Source organism: Nothobranchius furzeri, chromosome 4, assembly GCF_043380555.1.
Source record: "Nothobranchius furzeri strain GRZ-AD chromosome 4, NfurGRZ-RIMD1, whole genome shotgun sequence".
NCBI classification, from domain to species: Eukaryota; Metazoa; Chordata; class Actinopteri; order Cyprinodontiformes; family Nothobranchiidae; genus Nothobranchius; species Nothobranchius furzeri.
Window position 1 is genome coordinate 82,194,961 of NC_091744.1, and position 12,716 is coordinate 82,207,676.

Consider the following 12,716-nt stretch of genomic DNA (forward strand, 5'->3'; position numbering starts at 1 on the left):
GATGGACCGGGGTTCTGTGGAGGTCCATAGACGGACCGGGGTTCTGTGGTGGTCAGGAAATGGACCGGGGTACTGTGGTGGTCTATAGACGGACCGGGGTTCTGTGGGGTCTGGAGATGGACCTGGGTTCTGTGGTGGTCCATAGACGAACCGGGGTTCTGTGGTGGTCCATAGACGGACCGGGGTTCTGTGGTGATCCGGAGATGGACCGGGGTTCTGTGGAGGTCCATAGACGGACCGGGGTTCTGTGGTGGTCAGGAAATGGACCAGGGTTCTGTGGGGTCTGGAGATGGACCGGGGTTCTGTGGTGGTCTGGAGATGGACCGGGGTTCTGTGGTGGTCTGGAGATGGACCGGGGTACTGTGGTGGTCCATAGACGGGCCGGGGGTTCTGTGGGGTCTGGAGATGGACCGGGGTACTGTGGTGGTTCGGAGATGGACCGGGGTTCTGTGGAGGTCCATAGACGGACCGGGGTTCTGTGGTGGTCAGGAAATGGACCGGGGTACTGTGGTGGTCTATAGACGGACCGGGGTTCTGTGGGGTCTGGAGATGGACCTGGGTTCTGTGGTGGTCCATAGACGGACCGGGGTTCTGTGGTGGTCCATAGACGGACCGGGGTTCTGTGGTGATCCGGAGATGGACCGGGGTTCTGTGGTGGTCCATAGACGGACCGGGGTTCTGTGGTGGTCAGGAAATGGACCAGGGTTCTGTGGTGGTCTGGAGATGGACCGGGGTTCTGTGGAGGTCTGGAGATGGACCGGGGTTCTGTGGAGGTCCATAGACGGACCGGGGTTCTGTGGTGGTCAGGAAATGGACCAGGGTTCTGTGGGGTCTGGAGATGGACCGGGGTTCTGTGGTGGTCTGGAGATGGACCGGGGTTCTGTGGTGGTCCATAGACGGGCCGGGGGTTCTGTGGGGTCTGGAGATGGACCGGGGTACTGTGGTGGTTCGGAGATGGACCGGGGTTCTGTGGAGGTCCATAGACGGACCGGGGTTCTGTGGTGGTCAGGAAATGGACCGGGGTACTGTGGTGGTCTATAGACGGACCGGGGTTCTGTGGGGTCTGGAGATGGACCTGGGTTCTGTGGTGGTCCATAGACGGACCGGGGTTCTGTGGTGATCCAGAGATGGACCGGGGTTCTGTGGGGTCTGGAGATGGACCGGGGTTCTGTGGAGGTCCATAGACGGACCGGGGTTCTGTGGTGATCCGGAGATGGACCGGGGTTCTGTGGGGTCTGGAGATGGACCTGGGTTCTGTGGTGGTCCATAGACGGACCGGGGTTCTGTGGTGATCCGGAGATGGACCGGGGTTCTGTGGAGGTCCATAGACGGACCGGGGTTCTGTGGTGATCCGGAGACGGACCGGGGTTCTGTGGTGGTCCATAGATGGGCCGAGGTTCTGTGGTGGTCCATAGACGGACCGAGGTTCTGTGACACCAGCATGAATGCAGAAAAGTCCAGCAGAGGTTCTCATTGATCATTTACTGCCTTCAGGACCACATCTGGTCCAAGGAAGTCCAAGAACCACACTCTGCACTTGTTACAGGTTCTGGACCAGCCTACTGCTGTCCTGACCTGAACCAAGCCAAAAACTTGAAAAGGACGACCCGGTTCTGTTGCACCTAAAGATGAAGAAGTGGGACTATAAATCTTGTGGTGTCCACATGGGGAAAACCAGGAAAACTGGATGTGTTCTTATGGATTCTAATCCAGCAGGATCGGGTTAAATCTACAGACCTAAAGGTTTGTCTCCATCTGGTCTGAACCTCCAGATGAGATCAGCAATGATCCAAAAGTCGCCAAAAACACTAAAAGCATCAGCAAACACCTCCTCCAACGCCGCTCACAGTGGACTTCAGGTCAACGCGTAAATAAAAAGAGATCAAGTCACAAAGAATTCAAAATGCGACAGTTCCACATGACGGAACCCCGGCGCCGCTCATCCGAGCGATCCGCCTACTGTACATCTGTCTCTGCTGCTGCCGGGAAGAGGAAGCTTCTCGCAGGAAAAACTCACTGAGAAGTCGAGCGAAATACCACGAGAGTTAGGGGAGGGCTGCAGAGGGGAGATAAAAGGGCCGAGAAATGATAAAGATAAAGAGACAGACAAGCAGAGCGAGGAAAAACAACAAGAGGAAGGAGAGATGGAACGATGGTGGGGCAGTCTTTTTGTTGGAGAGAGCAGAAGGGGGGGGGACGGGGACGCCACTCACGAGTTGGCTTTGCATCTGTTATCTCCGCCTCCTGTCACAAGGCTTAAAATAAAAATAAAAATAAAGTGAGCTGATGGCAGCAGTGTTGTAGCGATAGCCCCGCGGAGCGTGGAGAGGGATGTAAGGGAGATAACTGGTTAAATATAACCGGCTGCACGGCTGGCAGCGGCAAAGAAAGGGGGTACGTTCAAGAGGCGGGGCATCAGCGGAGCCCTCACTGGCCAGATAACATCCACGTTAACACACTCACTAGCTGTGTGTGTGGGCAAAAGACATATCCATAATTACTCCACTGATCATAACCACACACACACACACACACACACAAGCATGTGATACAGAAACACAGAGATGAAGCAGAGCTGAGAAAAGATGTTCGCTCACATCTGTGTATCTCTGAGCTGCACCAGAGGAGGTATCTCTCTCTCTCTCACACACACACACACACACACACACACACACACACACACACACACACACACACACACACACACACACACACACACACACACACACCAATCCATTGCTAAAATTCACAACGGGCTTTCTGTTGGGAAAAATGTGCTTCCCTCAGATGATGGTCAGATAGAGCTCAGAGTACAGCCAAATGTCAGAGATGATAAATGGTGGGGATGCAGCAGCAAGATCACACACACACACACACACACACACACACACAGACGCACACACACACACACACAAACACACGCAGGCACACATACACATACAGACGCACACACACACGCACACACACACACAGACGCACACACACACACATACACACACAGACGCACACACACACACACCCTCACGTACACACACAGGCGCACACACACACACGCAGGCACACATACACACACACAGACGCACACACACACACACACACAGGCACACATACACACACAGACGCGCACACACACACGCACACACACACACACCCACCCTCACGTACACACACACACAGGCACACACACAGGCACACATACACCATCACGCACACACACACACACACACACACACACACAGGCGTGCGCGCACACACACAAACACACATACACACACAGGCACACACGCACACAGGCACACATACACCATCACACACACACACACACACACACACACACACACACACACACACAGGCGTTCGCGCACACACACAAACACACACAGGCACACGCACACACACACACACACACACAGGCACACACACACACAAGTTCTGTTGTCTAATGAGACTAAAACTTTGTTTGGATTTTAGACTTTTTACCAAATTCATGAACTTAAAGGAACTTCTGTTTTTTTTCTGTTCATTAATAAATTTTTATGTTTTATTATATTTTAGCTGCTCAACTAAAAAGTGAAGCTGTTGATTTATCAGAGGGGAGGAAGGACCTGCATGTCCCTGCAGTGCAGCAGCAGAAACGCGAGTCACCACGAGTCGAGTGCGTTCCGTCTTTTAAACCTGAAAACGTTTGTTGTTTAAAAGCAACGATGTGGACCTGTTTTTTACTCCAGCCAATCAGGAGATTCCAGGAAGGTGAAGAGGATAAAGCACGAACAGAAAAATGAGCTATTTGATCTATTTTGCTCTGCAACAAGACGTTATCGTCATTAAAAACGTCAAAATCAACTTTTTTCTGCTGTAACAGAATGATCTGATAGAAAAATAAACAAATCCATCAACCTGCTGCAGCTCTGATATTCCCACAGGTTCACAGGAAAAGTCCCGCCACCCTTAAACTCCTCAGACCACCCAACTGGAATTACATCTGGGTTAAAACAAACTAATTCATCACAAAAAATACCTTTTTATGAGAAGACATTACATTTTCACCAACTTCATGCTGATACTTGTGAATAAAATCACTCAAATGATCAATTCTAACGTAAGTATTTGTCCTAGTCTGAACAAAAGTCTTCACTTCACCAAATCCTTTAAAAGAATGAACATAAATCGTAAAGTTTGTCATCTAAGAAACGTTTTATGACATTTTAAACATCTAACATCGTGTTAGTTGGGTGTTTAAAGGTCTGTTTACAGAGAAATTATCCTTTTTACGTGAAACTCTAAATTTAAACATTTCTTGTGATTTTTGTTTTAATGCCCAAACAAAGAAACTCTTTTCAGCAATAAGAAGCTCAGATTCCCATTTAGGAATAAGCGTCTGGAGTGCGGTGATGAGGCTGGATTTGTAGATGAATTCATTAAAGCAGAACGCCTGACGCGTTAAGCTGCTCCTATAAATGATTGTTGGTGGTGGTCTTATCTGCATCCACCTCTTCCAACTGCCTGCAGATTACCGACGTCACACAAGCTGCACGCTCCGCCGCGTCGGGGTTACACGAAATCTCCCCGACAGGAAGTTCCTGTCAGAGCAGGTGCTTTCTCTGTTCGGGCTCATGTGAAACGCCGACGCCGCACCGGTGAAGCCGACGCTCGCTCGCCAGCACCACGGTCTCATTAGAGTTTTTAATCTACTGATAAAACTTTTTTTTTTTTAGGATTAATTACCCAGAACCAAGTGAAACATGCCTCAAGTTTCCCAAAGCAGAAAATCATTTCTTCTGATTGTTTTATGATGATAAGAAACTCCCGTTCAGGAGCCAACGTTCCGTAGAAATAAAAACAGGAACGCCGGCGAGGAGCAGGATGAAATGGATGATGATCTCCAGCCCTGGCCTGACCTTGCCCTGCCTGTGTCGCCGTGGCGATGGCGACTCCAGAGATTATTTGAACACGGGGCTGGTGTGGGTCGCTGATACTGTTTTAAGGCAGGGCCCGGTGGACCCGGCTCTGGTGGTAGCTATCTGTAATTAGTAACCATTCCCTATCACTGATAAGATAAACTACGCCTGACCTTTTCCATTTGGTCACCATGGCAACCTAAAAACCCCAACCCAACCCCCCCGTGTATTATTTTAGTGATTAAACAGCAAATAGTGTTGAAGATGTGAGAAGCTGATAGGAGCGTGATTAATAATGGTCCTCCAGATGGTGTGTGTGTGTGTGTGTGTGTGTGTGTGTGTGTGTGTGTGTGTGTGTGTGTGTGTGTGTGTGTGTGTGTGTGTGTGTGTGCGTGCGTGCGTGCGTGCGTGCGTGCGTGCGTGCGTGCGTGCGTGCGCGTGTGTGTGTGTGTGTGTGTGTGTGTGTGTGTGAAGAGGAGGGGCCTGTCGGTGTCAGAGGGCGGTGGTGAAAAGGCTCTGCTCGGCTTTTTTCCGGTGAATAATGGAAATTTAAGATGAGCTGAAATAAAAGAGCGTTAGACGTTGTCCCTCTGAGGACGGTTAATATTAACGCCGTCCGTCCGCTCGCACACCCACTCAGGCCCGCCGCGGCCCTTAAAGTGCTGTCTGCTGATGAATAATGGATGCAGGAGTCCAGGGTTACCGCGTCCCCGCGCTGTGGTTTTAAAGAGCCGAGCAGCAGAAAGCAGCCCGCTCTGAGGAAACGGAGCTCTGAGGAACAAACGCACAAACGACGTTTACGTAATAAACGCCAAAACATTCCTACTGTTGAATTTTATACGAAAAAACTGTTTAAATGACTTTGATGAACTTTTCCACCCTTCTTGATTTTATTAGTCTATATTTAGACCTTCATTATAGAATCAGCTGGCAGCTTCACCTGTAGCAGACGCACCTGCTCACAAACGACACATATTATATTACACAGCACCTTGTAGGGTTCTGTAACCCCCCAAGGCACTTTGCAACACAATACATCATTCACCTGTGTACACACTGGTGGTGATGAACTACATCATAGCTACAGCTGCCCTGGGGGGCACTGACGGGTGTCACCAGTCCCTCCGACCACCAGCAGGCAAGGAGGGTGAAGTGTCTTGCCCAAGGACACAAGGGGACGGATGGGCCTTGAACCTGCAACCTTCTGCTAACGTGAAGGGCGCTTAACTCCTCTTAAGTCCAACAGTATGAAACACAAACTGCCAACATGCAGTTTTAGGCTTTTATTAACTGATCAGGACATTCTCTGGCTTTGGTGTCTCTGACGTTTTGTAATTAAAAACTGGAAAAGAAAAACTTACATTTTCATATATTATTTGTTGTTTTTACTCAAATGATTTTTTTAGGTTCTTTTGCCTTTAAGAACCACCTCCTGGTAAGCTCCTCCCACTTACAACCGTCAAGTGATCCATTCAAAAAAAGGTTTTCTTTAAAAAGGAGAAAATCAAAACAACACTAATATGTTTTCTGAAGGTTCTGACCCCGGCTTTCCACGGGAGCCGTCAGCAGCACGTTACTGCAGCAGCACGTCATAGCTGCTGATAGGAACCGCTGTGGTCAACAGAACCTTTTCCACCGGAGCCGCCGTCAGCCGTCAGCAGCGCGAGTCGGCCGCGTCTCAGGAGCAGCATGTCGCGGCCTTTACGCGCCGGTTCTATTTTCTACGCGCGACGCCTCTGAAACGGGTCAAGTTCGACATTTTTGGGGAAGGAAAGACAGGAAATTGGATGCGGAAACGGAGCGAAGCTCCCGAGATTTTCAGAATAAAGAACGTACTGCCTTCCGGTTGCTTTACTTTTAAAAAAAGTTACTAACTGTGCGGCCCCGTGAGAAGTTATCACCTAGCTAGCGGTCTCCTTTGTTTTTCAGGTCCGTATTGGCGATTATAAAACGGACAGAACATAAAACACAACCCTTTTGGAGCCATGTTGTAGTTTTCTCCTGCTTGTTGTTGTGTTTACTGACGAAGTCACTCGTGTGACTTCGTGCTCGGTCGGTGACAGCTGCTCCCCTGCTGCTTCGCGTCTCGTGGGAAGGGCCAAGCAGCAGCTTACACGAGCAAGACGTGCTGCTGCAGTAACGTGCTGCTGGCGGCTCCGGTGGAAACCCGGGGTAAATGACCGGGAAACACGATGGGCTCAACAGGAAGAGGAAGTGGGAACAGAACATGGTAGGAAACACCAGCAGCAGGAGATGACCTTTGACCTACAGAGACTCCTGGAGGCTAACAAAGCTAGCATAAACAAAAACGACAGCAGACACAAACACTGAGATTTTTTTAACCATATCACCAATAATTACAGTTACACCAAATATGAACCTCCTGTATTGCGACCTGATTGGCTGAGGGGATAAACATGGAGGCTGAGTGTGACCTGGGTGAACGATGCTGGCCATATCAGCCTGAAACTCCCACAGCTCCCAGTTAATCATCAACCTCTCCAACAGTGCAGCCAGGCTGGGAGGTTTTTAAAAGCCAACGTGTTCATTAGAGTCTAAACTTTTCTGAAACTCTTCTACTACTGCCGTTTCCTGTTGCTGCTTCATGTTGTCTGATGCTCAGAAACAGCAGAACAGGGCCTTTTGATATCAGCCTGATCAAATAACTTATTAATACCAGAACCGTAGAACTCCCGTTGGCTCCATCTACCAACTACGCCAAAAGTATCATATCATGATACTTTTATTATGAAAACTGTCATCACGGTTAATAATTCCTTTTTACTATTTAAAACTATTTTATTACTGAATAAAAATAGCTGTAAATAATTAGCAGCCTTATGCTAGCTGTCCTGCTAACAGATTAAAGCTAAAACATCCTCCAGTCTTGGTGCTGGAGGGCTAGTATCCAGGATGTTTTAGTTGTTTCCCTGCTCCAACACACCTGATTCTGTGGCTCATCAGGCTCTGCAGAAGCCTGTTGACTGAATTTAGGTGTGTTGATCAGGTTCCGAGTGTGTCACATCCAAAATGGTCCAGGTGGAAACAAGTTTTCTGCTCCCAGTATTCCTACTGGAAACGTGATTTTTCTTTGATCGTTATTGAATCTGTTTTAGTCTCCTCCCATCCAGCAGAGCAGCGGCTGTCAGACGAGAAGGAAGCTGAAACCTAAAACCAGACACGCTTTCTGATCCACAAATAAACGTGTACATCTTCAGCTTAAAGATTGCAAACAAAACAAGATTTTTCTTTTGCATATTTAATCTGAATTAAATTGTTAAAAGATGCTTAAAATGTCCTGAATGACAAGCAGCAATAGGCCATGACAAGCATCGTTAGGTGGACTAACGTTTGAGATTTTATAGGAGGAACAAACAGAACAGCCTCTCAGACGTCTGCTGAGCTCAGAGCAAGGCCACCCTGCTCCTAGGAAGCCCGTCCTGTATCTCTCTACATTTGCATGCAGAGGAAACGGTGAGTAGGTATGCAAAGCAGAACAGGTGACTGAAAGGTCAGTGTGGGTTTGCTGGAAAAAACACTCTGAGCAAAACCTGGCCGACCGTTATCGGTCAGATCCCTCCACCGATACCGACAACAGGCGTGCATAGAGGAGGGGGTGGGGGGGCTACTCCTTCCTTCTACTAAAACTCCAGTCAGGATTAGGGCTGAACGGTTTTGGAAAATATTCTAATTTTTTTCTTCAATATTGCAATTGCGATTTCATTCACCATTATTTTCTCAAGGGGCTTTTCTCATTTTTCAACGGAAGCAAAAACTAAATAAATAAAAAAAATCTATGTAACTTGTACTGAATATAAACACGTTTATGTATCTACATATTCATCTACATATCATATCAACAAGTTTATTTGTCTACATAAACACTCACAAGTAAAAACAAAATGTTGTAGTTTAAGGTGCAATGCCTTGCAGACAGGAGCACATCCATTGAAAGACCATAGGTATCAGCATCAACTGTGAAAATTGATTTGCAGGAAGTGTGTCCCATTTATTGAAGTATTTTGATTTTAGAGTTTTTGACGTTTTGTCCATGCAGAGCTTCCGTAGTTCAATTTCGTTCATGGTTGCTAGCCAGTGAAGTCTCTTACAGTTTTCTAGCTTTACTGAAATATCCGTCTGTACTTATTTGATTAATAACAGTTTTTACTTTTTATTAGACTCCAAATGTAATATTTTGGCACGTTCTAAATTTGTAATTTGTAAGAATGTAATCGGTAAAATTAGCATTAGCATCCCTATGGGTTTTTCAATATATATTAGCATTGGGCTAACCACTCACTGCCAGTCAAATTGCAGCCTTTGCGATTAGAAAAACTCCTTTTGTCACATCGCGATTTAATTGCATATGCAATTAATCGTTCAGCCCTAGATGTGTTCACTCGCTGCGAGCCTGCGGCAAACTAAGAGAGCATCAAAGGAGACGCAGAAAGTCACAAAACCTTCTTCTCCTTAATTTCTTTGTGAAACAAGTGAGTCAACAAGCGTAGGTTTGAAAAGACAAATGAAACTCCTCAGATCACCAGGCAGAACACAGAGCTGAACTAAAAAGTAGAAGCTTTAGTGTTTTTCTGCTGATAAAGACCGGGATGCAGCGGCTCGCCAAGTTTTTGTGATATGTGCACTAATGTAATAAAATTGTTGTTTTGCTGCTTAGGAAGGCGTTTCACCCTCCTGTCAATCAGGGATTTAAACTACGATCTTTAGCTGACGGAGTCAAATCTTTAAAACAACCTGCGATTTTCTGCAGAGCAGCAAGATGAGGTTATTCGGGTGTAGACGCACGTCTAATTATTACTTTCTGAGAGGCTGTTAAACAACTTTTGCAGCCAGGTGCACACAGGTGGGTGCACCGATTCTGAAGGCCGATGACGATCTCTGATCTTAGTGCAGCTCTGACCTGATGAGAAAAACTGCAATAAACCCAAAACTTTATTTTAAATTTCTGATTAATTTGATTCTGTAGGAGAAAACTTGCACGTGAAAGACGTCTTTTTGTGGGCATGAATTGACGTGTAGCATCTGTGAGTTTAAACAAGTAAAAATGTTGGATGTTGCTTGGTATCAGTGCTTTGGAAAACTGGAAATGAAACTGAAATTTTAAGTTTGAGACTGGCCGAGGCTGAATACTGGGCTGATGCTGACCTCGAGCCCAAACCCACTGAGACAAGTGACAGAAATAAATGTATTCGAGGAAATTATACAACATATTACAGTCAGGTCCATAAATATTGGGACATCGACACAATGCTAACATTTTTGGATCTATACACCACCACAGTGGATATCAAATGAAACGAACAAGATGTGCTTTAACTGCAGACTGTCAGCTTTTATTTGAGGGTATTTACATCCAAATCAGGTGAACGGTGTAGGAATTACAACAGTTTGCATTTGTGCCTCCCACTTGTAATGGGACAATTGGCTTCTCAGCTGTTCCATGGCCAGGTGTGTGTTATTCCCTCATTATCCCAATTACAATGAGCAGATAAAAGGTCCAGAGTTCATTTCAAGTGTGCTGTTTGCTTTTGGAATCTGTTGCTGTCAACTGTCAAGATGAGATCCAAAGAGCTGTCACTATCAGTGAAGCAAGCCATCATTAGGCTGAAAAAACAAAAGAAACCTATCGGAGAGATAGCAAAAACATTAGGCGTGGCCAAAACAACAGTTTGGAACATTCTCTAAGAGAAGGAACGCACCGGTGAGCTCAGCAACACCAAAAGACCCGGAAGACCACAGAAAACAACTGTGGTGGATGACCGAAGAATCCTTTCCCTGGTGAAGAAAACACCCTCACAACAGTTGGCCAGATCAAGAACACTCTCCAGGAGGAAGGTGTATCTGTGTCAAAGTCAACAATCAAAATAAGCCTCCACCAGTGTGAATACAGAGGGTTCACCACTGGTGAGCCCCAAAAACAGGAAAGCCAGATTAGAGTTTGCCAAACAACATCTAAAAAAGCCTTCACAGTTCTGGAACAACATCCTACGGACAGATGAGACCAATGGGCCATTCCCATCTGTACCGGGTCGGCCCGGGCCGGGTAGCCCCAGTTGGCCCCAGCCTGGCCCGGTTGATTCCACATATCCTTGTCTTAAGCCCATGTGGGCTGATTCTACCCACCAATCAGAGGCTTGCTCTAATGGAAGGTGTGAATTTGCTGTCAGCAGTGGGTGTGTTGGCCCTGGTCGGCCTGAAGCAGACCCCCTCGAGAAGAGGGCTGAGAATGAGCCTTGGTTGGCCCTGAAAAATACCAGGCCACCCAGATATGTAAACAACCTACGCTACCCGGCCCGGGCCGACCCGGTACAGATGGGAATGGCCCACAAGATCAACTTGTACCAGAGTGATGGGAAGAGAAGAGTATGGAGACTGCTCATGATCCACCTCATCAGTGAAGCATGGTGCTGGAAGTGTCATGGCGTGGGCGTGTATGGCTGCCAGTGGAACTGGTTCTCTTGTATTTATTGACGATGTGACCGCTGACAAAAGCAGCACGATGAATTCTGAAGTGTTTCGGGCAACATTATCTGCTCATATTCAGCCAAATGCCTCAGAACTCATTGGACGGCGCTTCACAGTGCAGATGGACAATGACCCGAAGCATACTGCAAAAGCAACCAAAGAGTTTCTGAAGGGAAAGAAGTGGACTGTTTTGCAATGGCCAAGTCAATCACCTGACCTGAATCCGACTGAGCATGCATTTCTTTTGCTGAAGACAGAACTGAAGGGAAAACGCCCCAGGAACAAGCAGGAACTGAAGACGGTTGCAGTAGAGGCCTGGCAGAGCATCACCAGGGATGAAACCCAGCGTCTGGTGATGTCTACGTGTTCCAGACTTCAGGCTGTAATTGACTGCAAAGGATTTGCAACCAAGTATTGAAATGTATAAGTTTGATTTATGGTTCTCATTCTGTCCCATTACTTTTGGTCCCTTAACAAGTGGGAGGCACATATGCAAACTGTTGTAATTCCTACACCGTTCACCTGACTTGGATGTAAATACCTCAAATAAAAGCTGACAGTCTGCAGTTAAAGCACATCTTGTTCGTTCCATTTGATATCCACTGTGGTGGTGTATAGAGCCAAAAATGTCAGCATTGTGCCGATGTCCCAATATTTATGGACCTGACTGTATGTTTATCAAAATAAAAATGTGATGCGTTCACTGACTGTTGGAAAAGTAAAAATCTTGTTCAGATTTTTCCCACCGTGTCCAATTTCTGCCCCACGTGATGTTTTTTGCAGAGGATGACCGGATTACAGCCACCCTCTCCTTATTGTTTCTCAGGTTTAATCTGCAGTCGGGTCTCTCCACATTACAGTTTGCATGGAAGGGGGGGGTCCAGAGGATTGTGGCTGCCCTGGCGGATTTAGCCAATCAGATGAGTGTCAGCCATCCAGAGATATTTTCCAGATAATAGGCATTCTGGGATATCTCTGGAAAATTCCTGCCCCTAACAGTGGAGCAGATAATGGAAGCAGCACACGGCGGAGTGATGTGGACAGAGGACAGATTCTCAAGTTTAAATAAATAAATAAATATATATATATATATATATATATATATATATATATATATATATATATGCATAAGGCTGGTGGAATAAGCACTTGGCAGCGGTGCTTTGAAGGCCGCTGAATGTCCACACGATCGCCTGAGTAAGCGAATTAGCCTCAGCGACGGCTGAGGAGGCAATAAGTTGGCAGAAAAGAGGGATAATCTTTTATCTTTCACCCTCCCAAATCATTTCTTAAAGTCGGTATCAGTTCCCTGACAGTTGACGTTCCACTTTTCCT

General features: G+C 46.8%; 1 protein-coding gene across 2 annotated transcripts in view; it reads right to left on the reverse strand.

Moving 5' to 3' along the window:
* Positions 1-12,716, reverse strand: part of zfpm1 (zinc finger protein, FOG family member 1) — a 132,687-nt gene that overhangs the window by 75,901 nt on the left and 44,070 nt on the right. The gene's annotated exons all lie outside the window — the stretch shown is intronic.